We start from the raw sequence: 17,282 nt of genomic DNA, 5'->3' as shown, positions 1-17,282 counted from the left end.
TATGATACACAAAATGGAGTATAGTTTGAAAAAAATCACTTAGTGTTATGGATACCTACGTAATCATAATACAAATTCTGATGAAAAAAAAATTATGTATAACTTTTTAATTTAACTTGAGGCAATAAAAATAAATTTGGTAGCATTTCATTGCATTATTGAATCGAAAATTAGTAAATATTTTTCCATTTTCTTTCATTCTTATAACATATACGTAAGATGAGAAGATGACCTACCGGTTAGTTGCAGCACCGAACCGTGAAACTCTATACAAACGTCGCTGTGCTCAATGGTCAGAACATCTCTTGGGAAGAAATAATTTAACTTTGTATAGTGAAATGTCTTCTACTATTTGGTTGTTTATATAAAACATACCTATCTGATGGATAATGGATATATATATATATACAGGGTGATTCTTTTATCAAACAACACTTATAGGATGTCCGTGTGTAAATACCACCTAACATACACCTATAACACACAAACACCACTAAAAACCACCTGACTTTGGGAGACTATATCTTGTAAACAATTTAACGAAAAATGAAAATTTTAACGTGAAAATTCATTGAAAAAATAGCCTTTTTAGTTTATGATATTTTAAGTATAGCTTGTCATTTTAAAATCAAAAGTTGATAATGGTTTAATAAATTAATAATTTAGGTGTAATAATGTAAGGGCATAACATTATAATTGGTTTTGTATTTCACAATTGTTAACCAATTTGAATATCAATCAGAATTGAATTAACTTCTTGCCATAATTATTATACACATTATTAATGATAATGGTCCACGTAGTCGTAGCTATACCTTAACGACGACTACAGTAGGTAATTAGTAATTACAAAAAATGTACGGTCTTTGCTAATCATTTGTTACAGTTGTATAACTACAAACTACCAAGTCGCAGCGACCTGTACCTACATTCTAACATTTCTAACATTATTTGTGTCTTGTGTTTTTACTATGGTAGTTGCTAATAAGCTAGTGCAGACTGAAAAGAAACTTTAACTTAAGAAAATAAATTATTATAGGTATACTTATAAAAGTATAACTGCACAAGTCAATCAATACCTAATTTAATATATTATAGTTCCTATATTTCCTACTAAGACTCTTATTTATAATTAGTTTCAATGATGTTGTATATTGAATATTTCGTTTGTCATTTAGGTATACTACATATTACACTATATAGGTAATAATACTAATAATACTTGTTAACTAATAGTATTTTTACTGTCTCTTAATAAACAATGGTGTAATTTCATTAGGTACACGTTACACGGCATAATTATCCCGAAATAGTATTTATTATTATTATATCACACTTATTATACGGAAAGTTTAATTTTAATGCTGCTTGAATTATTGTATAATTATAATATATTATTATATTATAATTATACCTTATAATGGCTTGATTCGTCTAGCTGACAGAATGAATTTTTTCGGTGTTGTGACAGCCAGAAAAATGTCTAATCATACCTTATTAATATACATAAACGGTACAGATACGCGATTTGCGTGTAATATATAAAAGACTAGCTAGTAGACAGGTTACTTCCTTTTTTTTATATGAAACAGTTAGATGAATCTATATATATATACATCGAGAACGGCAAGAAAAGTTCATTATTTTCGTAATGTCAAAGTGTCGGTTCAAAAGTGTCAGAGACGTGGTAAAAAATAGTAAGTGTAGCTCGTGTGGGACTATTTATATAAATGGCTGCCATTTATAATCAAAATTTGATAGCAGCTTCATTAACAGACATAAAAGTGAAAATATAAAGGCTATATATTAAAGACAAATTGTCGGAAAGAAAATGGTGCTCGGTGCTCTGCAGTCTTGTGAAAAAAAAAAAATCTTACACCTAAATCGAATGTAATATGTTTATTCGTGTAGAAAATCAAGTTACATCTGATATTTATAGGTGGAACTTATCGATGAATACGTATTATTGACAAGAATATACCTCGTTAAACTTAGCAGTCTAGAAACCTATACTTTAAATCGATGAAGTTAAAACTTGTAAGCTCTAACCACGTTCTTAAACAGTTCCATCTTTTTAATGATGATGATGATGATAATAATAATAATAGATAGATATGGTTGTATAACTTCTATTGCTTGTTTTGACCTTCGTTAGCAAATGTTAATTGTTACAAATGTCACATAGTGGTATTCAGAAATTGGAAAATGAGTATTCATATTATCTAATGTATGACTTCAACAACTAGCCCATAACTCAGAAAGGGAGCAAATGAGCGTATTTCAAACGAAGGAAGCACCGAGCAATAATAGTTACTAATGTCTACAATAAGTTTGTACAAGAGCTATTATTTATTTGTATAAAATTAAAAGTGTAATAATATTTAGTTTCAATTGAAAAAACAAACTATATTTAAGTTTGAAATCCTATGAATTAAACCATAATAATAGCTGCTATAGTTTATAATTTGTAGTTATACAAATATACCATCGTTAAAGCATCAAATTAATTCAACTTTAAGTTATCGTTTAAATTATAAATACGAAAGTCTTTTCACTGTTTGTACAATTTTCAAGACTGAATTGAAGGCTAAAAAAGTCACTGTATAAGAATAATGATGATATTATTCCCGGTAACCGTACCGTAATGACAAAACGTTGACTCCAAAATGGGATTTTTAGTAGGGTGGAAGACACGTCGTTCATTTTAAATATTAAATTAAGAGAAAATAGATAAAAATGAGATATTTTTTGAGTTTATATTTAAATATATATATATATATATATCGATCTTTATCTCACTATAGAAAAATGGAATGTATCATACTATATTTAAATAATTAAGAAATTTAATACAACTCATTTTTTAATTGCAGTTATCTTTAATAAATAATAGTTGAAACAGTTTTGTTATGAAAAAAAAAATAATGAGTTACTGTTTATGAGTTTATTTACTGATACTTGATAGTAATAACGATATCAGTTCAATAAGTATGATCATATTTTAAACAGCTTGAATAAGTGTTTGTACATGAAGATGTAATGACTATTAAATGTTAAAGAAACATTAGAGATAAATAAACAAAAATAAACAGTGTAAATATTAAAATACTAGCTGTAAATAACTCACGAATTTAAACTTGGCATTTGCGACTATGTCTAAATATAGAGTAAATATACCTAGTTAATATACGTATTCAAGACTGTGTGAATTTTGTAAAATATACTAAATTTGGTAAACTTCAAAAACCATTTTATTCTATTATAGATAGGTATACCTAACAGATAACAATATTAAACTATTTTTAATAACTATAACAATTATAATCAATAATTTATAAGTATGATATTTATAACAGTCACACTGAACCACATTACTGAAAAATAAAAATCTCGTAATAATTCAAAAGGTGAAGCTAAATTCAAAGCTATAATCAATGTTAAATTCTTATGCTGTAAAAAAGTTAAATTAAAAGACATTATAAAATAATCTAAACTATGAATAGTGTATTAAACTTTTACATCTAAAAATATTAGTTCATTAAATTTCAAAAAAAATGTATTTTAATCCAATTAAATCAGATATTTTCTGTATACACATTTTAGTGAATCGATTATGAAGCTATTATTATTATCAATATTTATTTTTTATTTTTTTTTTTTTGAATAAGTTGAAATTTTAAATTTTAATATTGATCTGGAAGGTATCAAAAATGTTATAAAATAGTTGTATTAATGGAGTTCATGGAATCTATTTATGTAATAGTTATCTCATTCCTTTGTTTTTCAATAGATTTATAATGTTTTAGAGTTTCATAAGATATAAATTCAATTATGTTATGCACACAAAAACCGATGATATAATTTATATTTTACAAAATAATACATTTAAGAAACATGATTACATTATACGCACCTTTCAAACCCTTATAGAGTTAAAACCATACTATTATTATGGGGGTTTTTTTTTTCAAAATTAGTGATCGAATAAATGTTTAGTCATAAACCAAATCACTTATGAATATTTTTTCCTAGCAAAACTTAGAGCTAAAACAAAAAATGTCAAAAGATAGTTTATCAAATGTTGTGAAAATCGATCTGCGGAGAAAATAGCTATGATAGTACGATGGATTGCCCGAGATGATAATTAAAATTCAATATAGCCGAAACTAATTGAACAGACATCCGCCGCACCGATCGTATATCAGTTTAAATGCGTGTCTGAAGTATAATAACGCCATAAATCGTGTAAAAAGGGCCATGGTTTGGAGGGGAGGTGACGAGGTGTGTGGTTATTTCGATAGGACGAAGATTATAATACGCTCGCAGAATTATTCGGCGACCGGCATGAGACGATGAAAAACATCGATTCGGCGGGGTTACATGTCTTGTAGCACGACGGGGCTGAATGTGGTAATTATAAATTGTTAAATCGCTATAAGACCATATCCCGTATAAAACTATATGGTAATAATAATAGTAATCGTAATAATAATAATAATAATAATAATATGTTACCCACTGTTTGGCCCGTAAAACCATCGACCTTAATGTATTATTATATACCTACCATATAGTTATACACATTAATGCCGGTGTGCTATTCTATAACACAGTATTATAGCCTATGGGTAGGTGCATATACTCTGAAATACGCCACCATTACCGTTGTTCGGCAAATTATTATCGTCCGGTCACACGCACTTGCCCGTATTTTACACATACACTCGACGACGGCACCAAAATATTTAAGAGGATCAGTGAATATTTTCGTCGAGGTGACCCTTCAAATCTCTAATATAAGCACAAGGTACCTAAATTGTTGTAGTTCGTAATCCCGTAATTATATGACCTGTTCTGATAATTATGCCAGCTTAATAGAAAAATCGTACCCCACTGTCCCATTGATACGACTTACACTATTATAAAAAGTACTATTTTTTTCCCCCTAACCAAACGAAATCTCAAAAATATTACTATAGGGAGTTTATATTATTGGTAAAAAAAAAATATATATGCATTATGCATAAATAATTACTATTAAGGGATGGACATTTCTCTTCTTAATAGTTGTTAGGTGCCAGTAGAGTAATTAATAATAATTAATTAAGAGGGTGCCACACCCACATACGTGTTGTATCCGTATTAGAAACGTAATTCAAATTTTGTCTTGTTAACCTTAGCATATTATATTATATTGAATGGAATTAATCTATTCTCAAACTTAAAGGTATAAGAACAAAACTTGTGCCTTCTCGTTAATTTTGTACGATATTTTAATTTGTAAGTGATATTCACGAGTATTTAAAACATTCAAATGTTAAATGGTCATAATTCATTTAAAAATTATAGTATCATAAAAAAATACAAATAATGTAATTAGGTACTTTTAAACTTGATCATCAATATAAATTCTAATATTAAAGTTTATAATACAAAATTAGTTCTACTGAACGTAAATTGGCTAAATATTGTACGTCTGTAAGACACACAATATGCGAGTGTGACGTGCTCTTTAAGTTAATAAAACTGCTGCTGAATGAATTATACCATTCTTTATTAGGTACTCACTAGTCACTCTTAATATTAACTGCATATTAATTTATATTTATCATGCGTTAACATAACATATTATGTGGTATGCCAGTTAGATTTGGTATTAAGACCATAATATTTTAGAATAGTCGTAACGTCGAGTTATTCACTCTAGACCAGGATTATTTAACCATGCTCAAAATGTTTCCAAGTAGTATCCACGCCTCCACAAACATCCCATCACGAACGCATCTTCGCTCGGTAATATAAACGAGGTGACTACACGTGATTATATTATTTTATCAGAAATGAGAACGTTATAGCATATTATCAATATATAATGTACCTAAGTAGCTATTTTTTTTATAATCTGTTTATTGTTCATGGTGACTATTGTACACTTTCAAACAAATATTATAATATAATATAATTAAAAGTTTGACGAATGAAATTACCTGATATTGTGGTGTAATACGTAATTTTAAAAAGGTTTTTAATTTTATAAATCTTAAATTAAGTTTAGAGTTTTTATTTTGAAAAGTGATAAACAATCTGTATCAATTAATCTAGACACAATAAGAACATTTGATAAAAATTAACAAGTCATGAAGTTTTGTTGAAAAAAGTCACCCATTGATAATATTTTCTGCTAGCTTGATAATAAATTTAATTATAGATTATGCCACCACTTACGCTTCGAATGTCTCGTAGAATTTCCAGATATTATGGAAATAGCCAAATTTAAAGAGTTGGAAAACAATTGTTTCATTTATGAAAAATATATTTAATTCCCATAAAAATAAAGCTTACAGCAATAGCTTATTTGACAATATCAAATGAGATAAAAAGTTCAAACTTATCTTATAAAATACAGTGTCTAATAGTATTAAATTGGATTTTTTCTGTTTGGCACAATTTTTTAGTTTTTTTTTCTTATTAAAAATGTAAAAATATAATCTGTACGTTGATGGGTTCCAATAAGTTATTATATTATGATGATATATAATTTTATGAGCACGTGGCGTGAAGAAGAATTTACCCATTGATATAATACCTCATTCAGACTGACACTAAATTATTATTTTGATTAAAAAAATGTCAAACTAAAGTGATGCTGTAATCGAATATTGATTACTATTCTTGCATAATCTTAACATTATTGTGATATGAATAGTGTATACTAGCTGTAGGTACTAATGTTGGAGAACAGTACTGATGTTTAAAACAATGTCAATTTGACGTCGCGGAAACCTCGTAACAATTATTGTAATTTTCGATACTCAGAACTAACATCAATGAACTACTGGTGATAATATTAATGATCTCAGCCCTTAGGTCATAGTTACACTGACCACCGATCGTGTTCATCCAGACCCCTGCAGCAGGAAACAATAAATGTCTTGTTCTCCGTTCAAAATCAATGACCACATAAATCTAGTATAAAAATATAGAATAATAATGCGCAAACTCAGCGAACCCACTGTAGTAGAAAACGAGAAAATGTTAAATTTTTAGTCGTTAAATGTAATTATTTTGATGACAAATCATTTTAATTTGTTATAACTTCCTTTACGTAACACACGCACAAACACAGGTAACACGAATCGATTAAAAAAAACTCAACTTACTAGACATTAAACACCTCAGGATTATATTGATTTACAAATAATTTATTATTTTACTTTTCTCTCTAGGGGAGGATGTCAAGTGATATTAGTTTTGTACCAAAGAAACCTGAAAACATCATATAATAATTTTTAACTTTTTAGTTTTTACATAATATTGTTTGAGGAATATCCAATTAGTTGACACATTGCATTATACAAGTTTTTGTTGTAGCGTACCGTTTAAAATTAAATTTATACAGTTTAGTGAATATATTTTTTTTAAATCATTGATATTATTATTCTAGGACTCAAAACCAAATGAGTTTTAAATTAAATCAAATTTAACTCTTAAAAAGCACTAAATATTGAGCGTGGTCTTTGAAAATACAAACATGCACTTTTTTCACACAAATATATTGAATAAGAGTATAAACAGTAAAAACAGTTATTCGCATAGTAAATATTCTTAATATAATTAAAATAATTTATTTTCTGCCTCTTAATTCATGCTACTAAAATGACACAAATATCTATATTTGTATAATTTTAAAACCTAATTTCCATAATAACTTTTATAATAAATAATAGCGTTACTAATTTTCCTTACATAAAATTCTTATCATTATTGATACATACATGTATGCGTTATATATATATATATATGGTATAATTGCATATTGGAGATGGAAGATCCATAATGTTAAGTGTATAATATTATATAACTGCTGTTTTTTGATACCAATTAGGTATTTAAAAAACTTGGTATTTTTTATTACAATGAAAACTGAGATTTCTCATAAGTGACATATGTATATATATATTATTTTTTTAATCGTTAAATTGCATCATTGTTAGTCATGAAAATGTTCTAACAAATTGTAAAATTAAGAAATATTCCCTTAAAACTAAAAAATGTTAATCAAATTTTGAATATAGCTTAAAATAGTTTGTATATTATGTATAACTTACATTAAAAAGAAAAGTTTTAAAAGTAAATACCTAAATAAATAATTAATTTTCAACCTTATAGGTTTTGTGGTATTTCTCAAATAAATAGTTATTACTTAAAATCTGTAAAATTAAATAAATAGTTTGTTCCAACACTTAATTACAAGCATAATAATATATTATATTAATGTAAAGATATGAGAAATTTCCAAATATTCATTACCTTGAAAATAGTGTATTTGTTTACCTACTACATTAATCCTTATTGTACACTGAATTTTACTCTAAGCTCTTTTGTCTTTCTACACTATATAGTGTTTCTTAAATTTAATGTTCACTCGCATATGGTTAGGTTAGGTCAACACATTTGACATCTAATTTTACAACCACACTACAGCGAATGATAGGTTGTCAGGTAAGCAAGAATCAACAGTATGACGGAGAAAAATCACACCGAGCTAACGGCAATCACTAAGCAAAGGTGCGGTAATGACTCGTCACACCAACCAAGCAGGAACCAATGAAAACCATGAAAAGGCCAGCCGATGAGTATAAATACCGATGCATCGACCAAACAGTAATCTAAAACAAGGTTAGGTAACCTAACAGTAATCTTTTTTTTTTTTAAACGGAGTCGATAACCGGGAGGGAACCGCGTTAGCATTACTTCCTCCCGGACACCATCATTTATTGTGAAAACATTTTGCAATGTGGAAAACACAATATTTCACTTAGGTTTAACAACAAAACAGGGGGCTTCTAACCCCCTCATTTTGGCCTTCGGCCCACATATTATGTAACTTAACTAAGGTTTTATTTCACCGTCAACGTTTTATTCCTTTTCGCCAATTGGAAAGCGTTACACTTAGCACTGCCAGGGAAGTGATTGCTATCTCCTCCATCTTCCATGCATAGCACACACCTCGGTGGATTGCTGCATTCAATTGCGTGGTGGTTGGCGCGTCCGCATGTCATGCACAGAGCTTGCGATCCGGGCCTGTGCACACGGTGCATAGGTGGCCATAGTTGTGGCATCTGTAACACCTCAGGACTCGGTCTTTGAGTCTTACTCTGCATCTCACAAGCCCAACCACTATGCTGCCACGTTTAATTAGAGTTGCGGCAAGTTCCAACCTAACAGTAATCTAACCTAACCTAACCACCCCTCCTGGGCACCTTTCATCTGTCCCTCTCACTGGAAGCGTATCGAATCCGTCCAAACTATTGGTTTATGTACAATAACAGGTATGCCCACTATCGTTAAAAATTCGGTTCTTCTCAAATCTGCCAACTTCAAATCCATCCAAACCTCTATTCAGTATCAATCCAAATCAATGTTTTACAAAAGTTTCTTCTCAGATCACGACCATATTTCGACTCCTAGGAAAAATCCATACCCATCCAACTATCAAAGGAAACCCAATCCATACCCATTTACGTGGATCAATCAATAAAATTACTAACCATCCAAATTCCATCCACTAGTAAAGGCGCAAGCCTGGTATAGTTAACGGCATAGACACCCCAACAAAGCAAATCAAAGAACAGTAATCAGTCTTTCAGCATCATTTTAATCGTCAACATAGTATAATACACAGACATTGACGACCAGAACCAGAGACTAGAAGATCGCCGCAAGTTGCCAAAGCAGCCCATTCGACGTTTTGAAGCCGACTACCGCGACGCCCAGCTCCAAGTGCTAGTGAACGTATAACGTGACAGACCGCATCAACCGTCGATCCAGATCACCGAGAGCTCTACACTCGGTTCGAACAAACAACAAGCCAGCCGATTATTAACCTACGCTTGCATCGACCACACTCCAGAATAACTACTACGCTAGACATACGGCACTGAGAGTAACTACCAGCGGCTGAACACGCGGTTGTTCTCCTCTGCCGATTACCGTCAAACAGTCGATCTACCATTGCGACTGCATGAAAAAGGTCCTTTTCAGGACCATCAACGGATTCACCCGGCGTGCCTCTTAGGTATTCGCTTCGAGTTTCTCAACTTAATCACGACTTATCTAAGATCGTGAAGGTATTTTGAGCTCGTTCCTTATTGTAATTATATATATGTTACCGGAAATGTTGACAATTTAGGAAATGATGACAATTCCTAATAGCGAAAGGAAATGATATCATCGCCTAGGAATTGTCATCGTTTCCGTACTTTTTTAGGCAATGTTATCACTAGGGCTCGGATGTTTAGGAAATTGCATATTTTTTTCTATTTATTCAATTTAATGCTAACCTAGGTACAAATTTAATTCATGTTTTACTGAATCAAATAATACTATTTTTATTTTACAATATTTTTGTGTTTGTATTGGCTAAAAATACATATTTTATAATTTTATTTATTTATATTAGAGTAGTTTTAAGTGCATAAACATTCGAGTCCTAGTTATCACATATCGGTTTCTTACACGAAAGCATTGGCGATTATAATGTTGCAGGTCATATGACTTTACAATGTAAAGCTATTATAACGATCACTATTAACTCAGAACGGTGAGATTAAAATAGTTGATTGGAAAATGTCATGGCTATCACATAAGTATCGCATAATATGTTTAACGTACCATTTACGTGTTTTATTAAAAGTGTCCCTCACTGTCCCTACCTGTCCATACAACACGGTCCGCTAGTAGTGTGTGCCTATCTTCTTAGTGCAGTACGTATTATTTCGTTAAAATGGATTTGAATAAAATGTAATAAAGTGATTAAAAAAAAATGTATCTAATTTTTTATTAATTATTGATCATTGATTATTTATTAGTGTAATAGCAGGGTAATTACTAATTGATAATTGTGACAGATTAAATTAAAATACCAAAGAAAAATATATATGGCATCTTTGCCTGATATCGTTAGGAAATGATAACATTAACTAGGCAATGATATCATTTTTTAGGAACTGTCATCATTTCCTAAATGTCAACATTTCTGGTAACATATATTATCGAAATCGCGCCTCTGTAGGCCTAATACCGCCCGCCACGGCTCACTTCATTAAGCCAACCGTGCGGCCCGGATTTATACTTTCCCTACTAAAATTGTGAAATCATTAATTGTAATATATTGTATAATAAAATAATGTGATACCATAAAATTATTCTTGATTCAACAACGAACAGTCTGCCTAATATCGGCGCACTGTACACTTATTACATACCCACAAACAATATTAAATTACATATTATACTTTACAAAATTATCTCACTTTCAATTTTAATTAAGTTATGAGTATATTGCGTATAATTATTCGTCATTTCATAGAACTAATTTGTTATCATAGATTTCTTTAAAAATATTAATATTATCTTTTAAATCAATTTTTTATAATACATTATTCTCTTAAAAGTTAACTAAATGGACAAGGGTGTATGTAATATTGCAACAAAAATGACAGAAAAAACGTGTGTGTTATTAAATGTGTATCATATACATATACTCATATCCAAAATATAACATAGGTAATTTCTGATATGACCTGTCATTGATTGTATACTAAAATATTATTTTAGATTCGAACAGTTTATTAACATATCATCTTATTTTTAAGAATTCTAACTTTTCTTAATTCTACAAGAAGATTTTTTTTTATGAAGCTATATAAATTAAGAATAAAACCATTAAATATTATAATATGATATTAATTAAATTAAATAAAGTGAAATATTGCTGATTTTTTGTACACATATTTATGATAATAATCATTTTATGTTTTAAGTTATTATTTATAATTTAATAATTGAATTTTAAAATCTAACACGGTAATTTAAGTGTTTGATCCAATACACAATTAATTTCAGTAATATCATAATTTTAATTAGTAGTTTAATTTCTCAAAATACATAAAATATCATGTAATGTACTTAAAAGTTATCCGAAAATTACAAATAGGTACTAAAAATGGAAACTACAATAAATCTACCTATTCCGTTATATTTTTTCTGACATCAATCAATAATTAAAAGTAGAAAGTTAAATAAAATAAGTGAATATAATAGGCCAAGAATACCTTAAATCCAAAAATCAGAGAATTGTTTTCAAGTGTTCTGTAATATAGTTATGTATTATGTGATTAGGACTCTGAATATGTTTTCAAAATAAAATCCTATTTCGTGGAAAATATGTCGAGTTTTTTTAAAGTAAACATAACCGTGCAACGAAAAATAACTTCTGCCCCGCTTGTTGCAAATTATATGTGATGTGTGCATGCACACGTACAAAAAAAACTCAGAAACCAGTGTAATATTTTTTAAATATCAATAATATTTTATATGCTCAAATTGAATATTCACTCATGCTTACAAAAGTTATATTTAAACCAAATAACATACATTTTAAGCAGGACCTTGTAACTGAATTAAATTTAACCCAAAATAGTCCTAAAAGCCTTTAAATAAATTATACACCTGAAACCCATATAAACAGGATGATTCTGTTTTCAATATACTTGGTATATTAACCCAAATAATAACAGTTATTAACACCCAAACGCTTGTTTCAATTTCTATTCAAGTGTTTGAACAGCCTAATGCACGCAGCATCCAAAACCAAAAACCCCAATAAATGATTTGGGAGCAAGCTCTGATTAAAAATGTTTGTTTATAGTTCTATGAACTATTTTATATTTTTAGTTACACCGTTTTAAATTTTAAATTATAAATATTATTATAAATTGTAATACATAATGTATTTTTAATTTTTAAGTATTATTCATTTGCATGTTTATACCTTTTGGTCTATCTTATATATCAAGGAATTTGTCCTCCGGAGGGATCACCGTAGAGCCCAAATCACAAGGCAGATTTGCTTGAAATTTTCAGGATGGATTAATATTATGATTTAACCGTGCTTTAAGAAAGGATTTTTGGAAATTCAATCCCTAAAGGTAAAATTAAGTAGTTGTAAGAATACAACAGTGACACAATATATCAAGCAATATCTAATATTATTAAATTATTATTATTATTATTATTATTATTATTGATTAAATATTGTTATTGGAAATATAATATGGGCACATAAGATATTATTTTGAGACATGGTCAACCACCAAGGAAAACCACCAGAGTCTAATTACCATTGAAAGAAAAATATTAAGAAAAATGTATGGCCCTCTATATAACAGAGAAACAGAGCGATTTGAAAGAAGACATAATAACGAATTACGGGAGCTATACGGAAGACCAAATATTCTGTCGTATACAAGAAGCAAAAGATTTGAATGGTTAGGACACGTATGGAGGGTGAATGGCCGAATAATTAAACAAGCACTGATGGCTGAAATGACAGGTAAAAGACATCTGGGCAGGCACAGATCAAGGTGGAAGGACTCAGTCGTGAAGTATCTGAGAGTACTTCAAGAAAGGGCTCAGTAGACATAATAACGTACAATAGGGAAGAATGGAATAAGCTTGTGATGGCAGCGTTGAACCTTAATGATCCCTGAAGTTGTTGATGATGATTGATATAAGATATTATTTATTATTGAGTTATTTTTTTTCACTTTCATTTATAAAAAATGTCACCTTTTGAAGAAATTACAGTGAATGGAATGTTGACATCTCAAATAGTTGTACCAATTATCGGTGGTGGTGCCTGCCTTTTCCGTTCAATTTCCTTTCGTTTATATAAGACTCAAAAAAGATGCCAGGAGATCCAAAATACAATTATTGCATATGTCTCTGACAATTGGAATACCTTTGTTATGTCTTACAATTCATATGGTAACAACTTTTCCACTGCTGAGGATTATGTTCGTGATATGGAAAATCCTACTGTCTACGGTGGTTACTGCGAATTGTTAGCAGCTGGCAATATTTTCCCGTATGTATTTGAAGTTTATTATAATAATAATCTTTATGCCAAATTTGGCGTAGATACATTCTCAGTAAAAAGATTGCGTCTAACCGGAAATATTAATAGTGGGCATTTTGCTGTTTATTTATTTATTTCTAATATTCCTAATTTTACATAAAATGTAATTTTTACTTCAGAGAGCAATTTATCTATTCGTAATAAAATGTTAGTGTCACAAACTATTTAATTGATAAAAGTAAGAAACGATGCCGCGCTAGATGTACAGATAGACCTCGAAGCAACCAAGTATTATTCATTTGTATGTTTATACTTTTAGTATTAAATAAATTAAAAGAATAAGAAATAATATTTACACAAAATGTACAAGAAATATTTTAGTTACCTATTTAATTTTCTCTTCAGTTAATATACATTTTATTTTTTATTTAGGGTTCTTAAAAGTAGGCTGCTTGCTGTTTATTAAGAGGTAGGACAGGAAAGACTCTTGATAGTTGTAAGTAATTTAGGTATTATACCTACATGTGGTACCGAAACGTTAGACACGGAAGTAATATTCTTTGGTCTGTATCCAAAAAGTATACTGTATAGTGCAGTGTGCTTTTACAAATAAATGTAGCTATAGGTACCATTATTTTAGAAAATAAAATGAAATGTTGGTAAAATAAAAGCATTTTTATTTTATCACCTATAGCCTATAGTAGACATTCAAAACTAGAGTCTCGTAATTATTCTTATTTTCTAACTTTTTGTGTTGTTTTTCTCTATATTTTTTTATTTCTCTTTAGACAAGCTCTATCACTTGGTATAAACTAGATAAAATTTCATCCAGAACCACTCCTCAATATTGAAAATTGAAACATTTATTTTTTTTTTTGTGTAAAAAGTGTCGTTAGACACAAAAATAATCACTCACAACATTTGTAATAATATCATTACACTCATCGCTTCTCTCAGAGTCTAAAATACATAAGTAGGTAAATTGTTTATTTGTTTTGCGAATAAATTAAGTTTAAAAAATAAATGTTATAACAACAAACCTGTACATAGTCTAATTTAAATTTAGTTGAATATTTAAATTAAACTCGTTTATAACAATGAATAAAATTTATTCATCAGATATAAATTTAAATTATAAAAATTCGTGCAAGTTTCCAATTGTAATCAATTTCAAGCAAAGTTACTTTTTTAATTAGGTTGAGTTATGTTAAATAAAAAAAGTAAATTTTAAAAACTTAAATTCAACGAAACTTGTTACTTTTAACAAAAGCTTGGACATTACTTTATGAAATCACAACCAATTCAAAAAAGAAAATTCCTATTTAAACATATAGAAATATATGAATCAGGAGTCACTTTATAAATAAACCTCATTATTATACCTATTATTGATTTTGATAATGAAATTGTAGCTTACGGTTCGCATTTCTATTTAGAGCCATCCAAAAACATGGTATAGGTACCTACATTATTTAAATTGATATATCAACGTCGAATGTTGAGGTTTACGATCAATAATTTTTTGCCTGATCTCCAGATACCAATGTTGTAATTATTCGAAATAATGAACTACTTCACTTATATTATATTTCATGTCAAGCAGTTAATTATTAGTTATTATGACCGATAAATATCAAATATTTTAATAAACACAATATTAATAATATAAAAGCAGCACTATTGGACCAGACAAATATTGATACATTAAACTAATATTGATTTCTATGATAATTGTTTGTAGTAGTTTTTCTGTATAGACAGAAGTGTTACCTATTCATTATTTATTAGTCACAGATAAAATAAAAAAAAATTTTTTCGAACAATAAATTATATATATTGTGCAAAACTATACATATATTATACGCATGATTGTGATACTAAGACATAATGTTAATTATTAATTATTATATTAATGTATAATTATAATAATTAATGTAAGCAGTCAGCACTATAATAACATCCGACATTTTTCAGTCTCAACACTAAAACTTAGAATCTCTTCGTTTACTTTGTACAGTTTTGAGTTGAGAGGAAATAGTTTTAAAAATGCAAGTTGGGATGTTTCCTTTAGAAACATAATACGAATTATGACGTATGAATTTATCTAATATGTGCTCCAGTAAATTTGTAGAAATTACATAGGTTTAATTTCCACTTTATAAATAAATTATACTTCTCGTATAATTCAAAATAAAGAGATATAATAACATAATACAAGAAATGAAGAAAGTATTATATTTAATAAAAAACCATCAAGTTTTAATGATACTCTTTAGCGATTTAAAGTATAAAATAATACAATAGACAAACAAACAATAAATATACTTATAAAAGTAAAAACAATATTATGAAACATAGTGTTTGTAAAATAATAGTTTACCTAAAAATACACTTCGTCTTATATGTGAGAGTAATATTATTATTTTCTTGTTTTTATTAACAAGCCATGACGAATACCGAGAAGAAGAATTTTGCAATATTTTTATTATACTGCCACCCTCCATCAATCAACAATTAAATATTAAATAATAAATAAATTAATAAATACATAACTGTGAACAGTGTGAAGACAGTTAGTCTGAAGTATCTTGCGAGCGAGACGCCCATATAATCAGTAATACGAAAGTGCATATTATTCGTTTATTATAGACGAGTCCATTGAACGGTTATAGGCATCGGGTCGCGATGGGTAAAATCTTAAAAAATATCTTACGGCACATACATTGCAATATATCTATGTGACTAGATCGGCAAAGACATATTTTCATACTAAAAAAAACGAGACAACACATTATGGGCGTTGTGGTCCCTTCCTATCCTGCTCACCAACACAAATGATCTAGCCCTGTTAACTGCATCTGCTGGTATAATATCAAATTTCAAACTTAAAAACGTATTCTGATACCCATGTCATATTTACTTAATATATCCCCAACTAATTTTACTAATACAACCTTTATTATCCCGCCCTAAAGCTAAAATCATACACTTCAATCTTGGGAATACACGTCAGTTGACGGTAAATTACGAAATCGTTGATCAATGAAGTTTGTAAAAAAGTGTCCTCCTGCACAATATTATTATCTAATTTTGATATTCACAACTAATTATTGTTTTATTTGACGTACATCTCCAACTATTGTCGTTGACCGTATCATATACATTCAATCGATAAACAATATATCATAGTAATTTATCGTTATCAGTAAACGTGTGTATGTTTTTTTATATTATTATTTTATTTTTTATTTCGTGAGCAAAAATAGATATTGGGTATGTTTTTTATCGTGCAATAATCAGTGAATAATCTAATATTGAACTATTAAGAGTTCGACAATAATTTGTCACAGTAATTTAGTGT

At 28.9% G+C, this 17,282-nt stretch overlaps 1 protein-coding gene across 4 annotated transcripts in view; it reads right to left on the bottom strand.

The window, feature by feature from the left end:
• Window positions 1-17,282, bottom strand: part of LOC107165213 (uncharacterized) — a 160,080-nt gene that overhangs the window by 74,545 nt on the left and 68,253 nt on the right. The gene's annotated exons all lie outside the window — the stretch shown is intronic.

Source organism: Diuraphis noxia, unplaced genomic scaffold (genome assembly GCF_037042655.1).
Source record: "Diuraphis noxia isolate RWA-SAM2 unplaced genomic scaffold, SU_Dnox_SAM2 contig0004, whole genome shotgun sequence".
Lineage (NCBI taxonomy): Eukaryota > Metazoa > Arthropoda > Insecta > Hemiptera > Aphididae > Diuraphis > Diuraphis noxia.
This window is presented reverse-complemented; position numbering and strand designations above follow the sequence as displayed.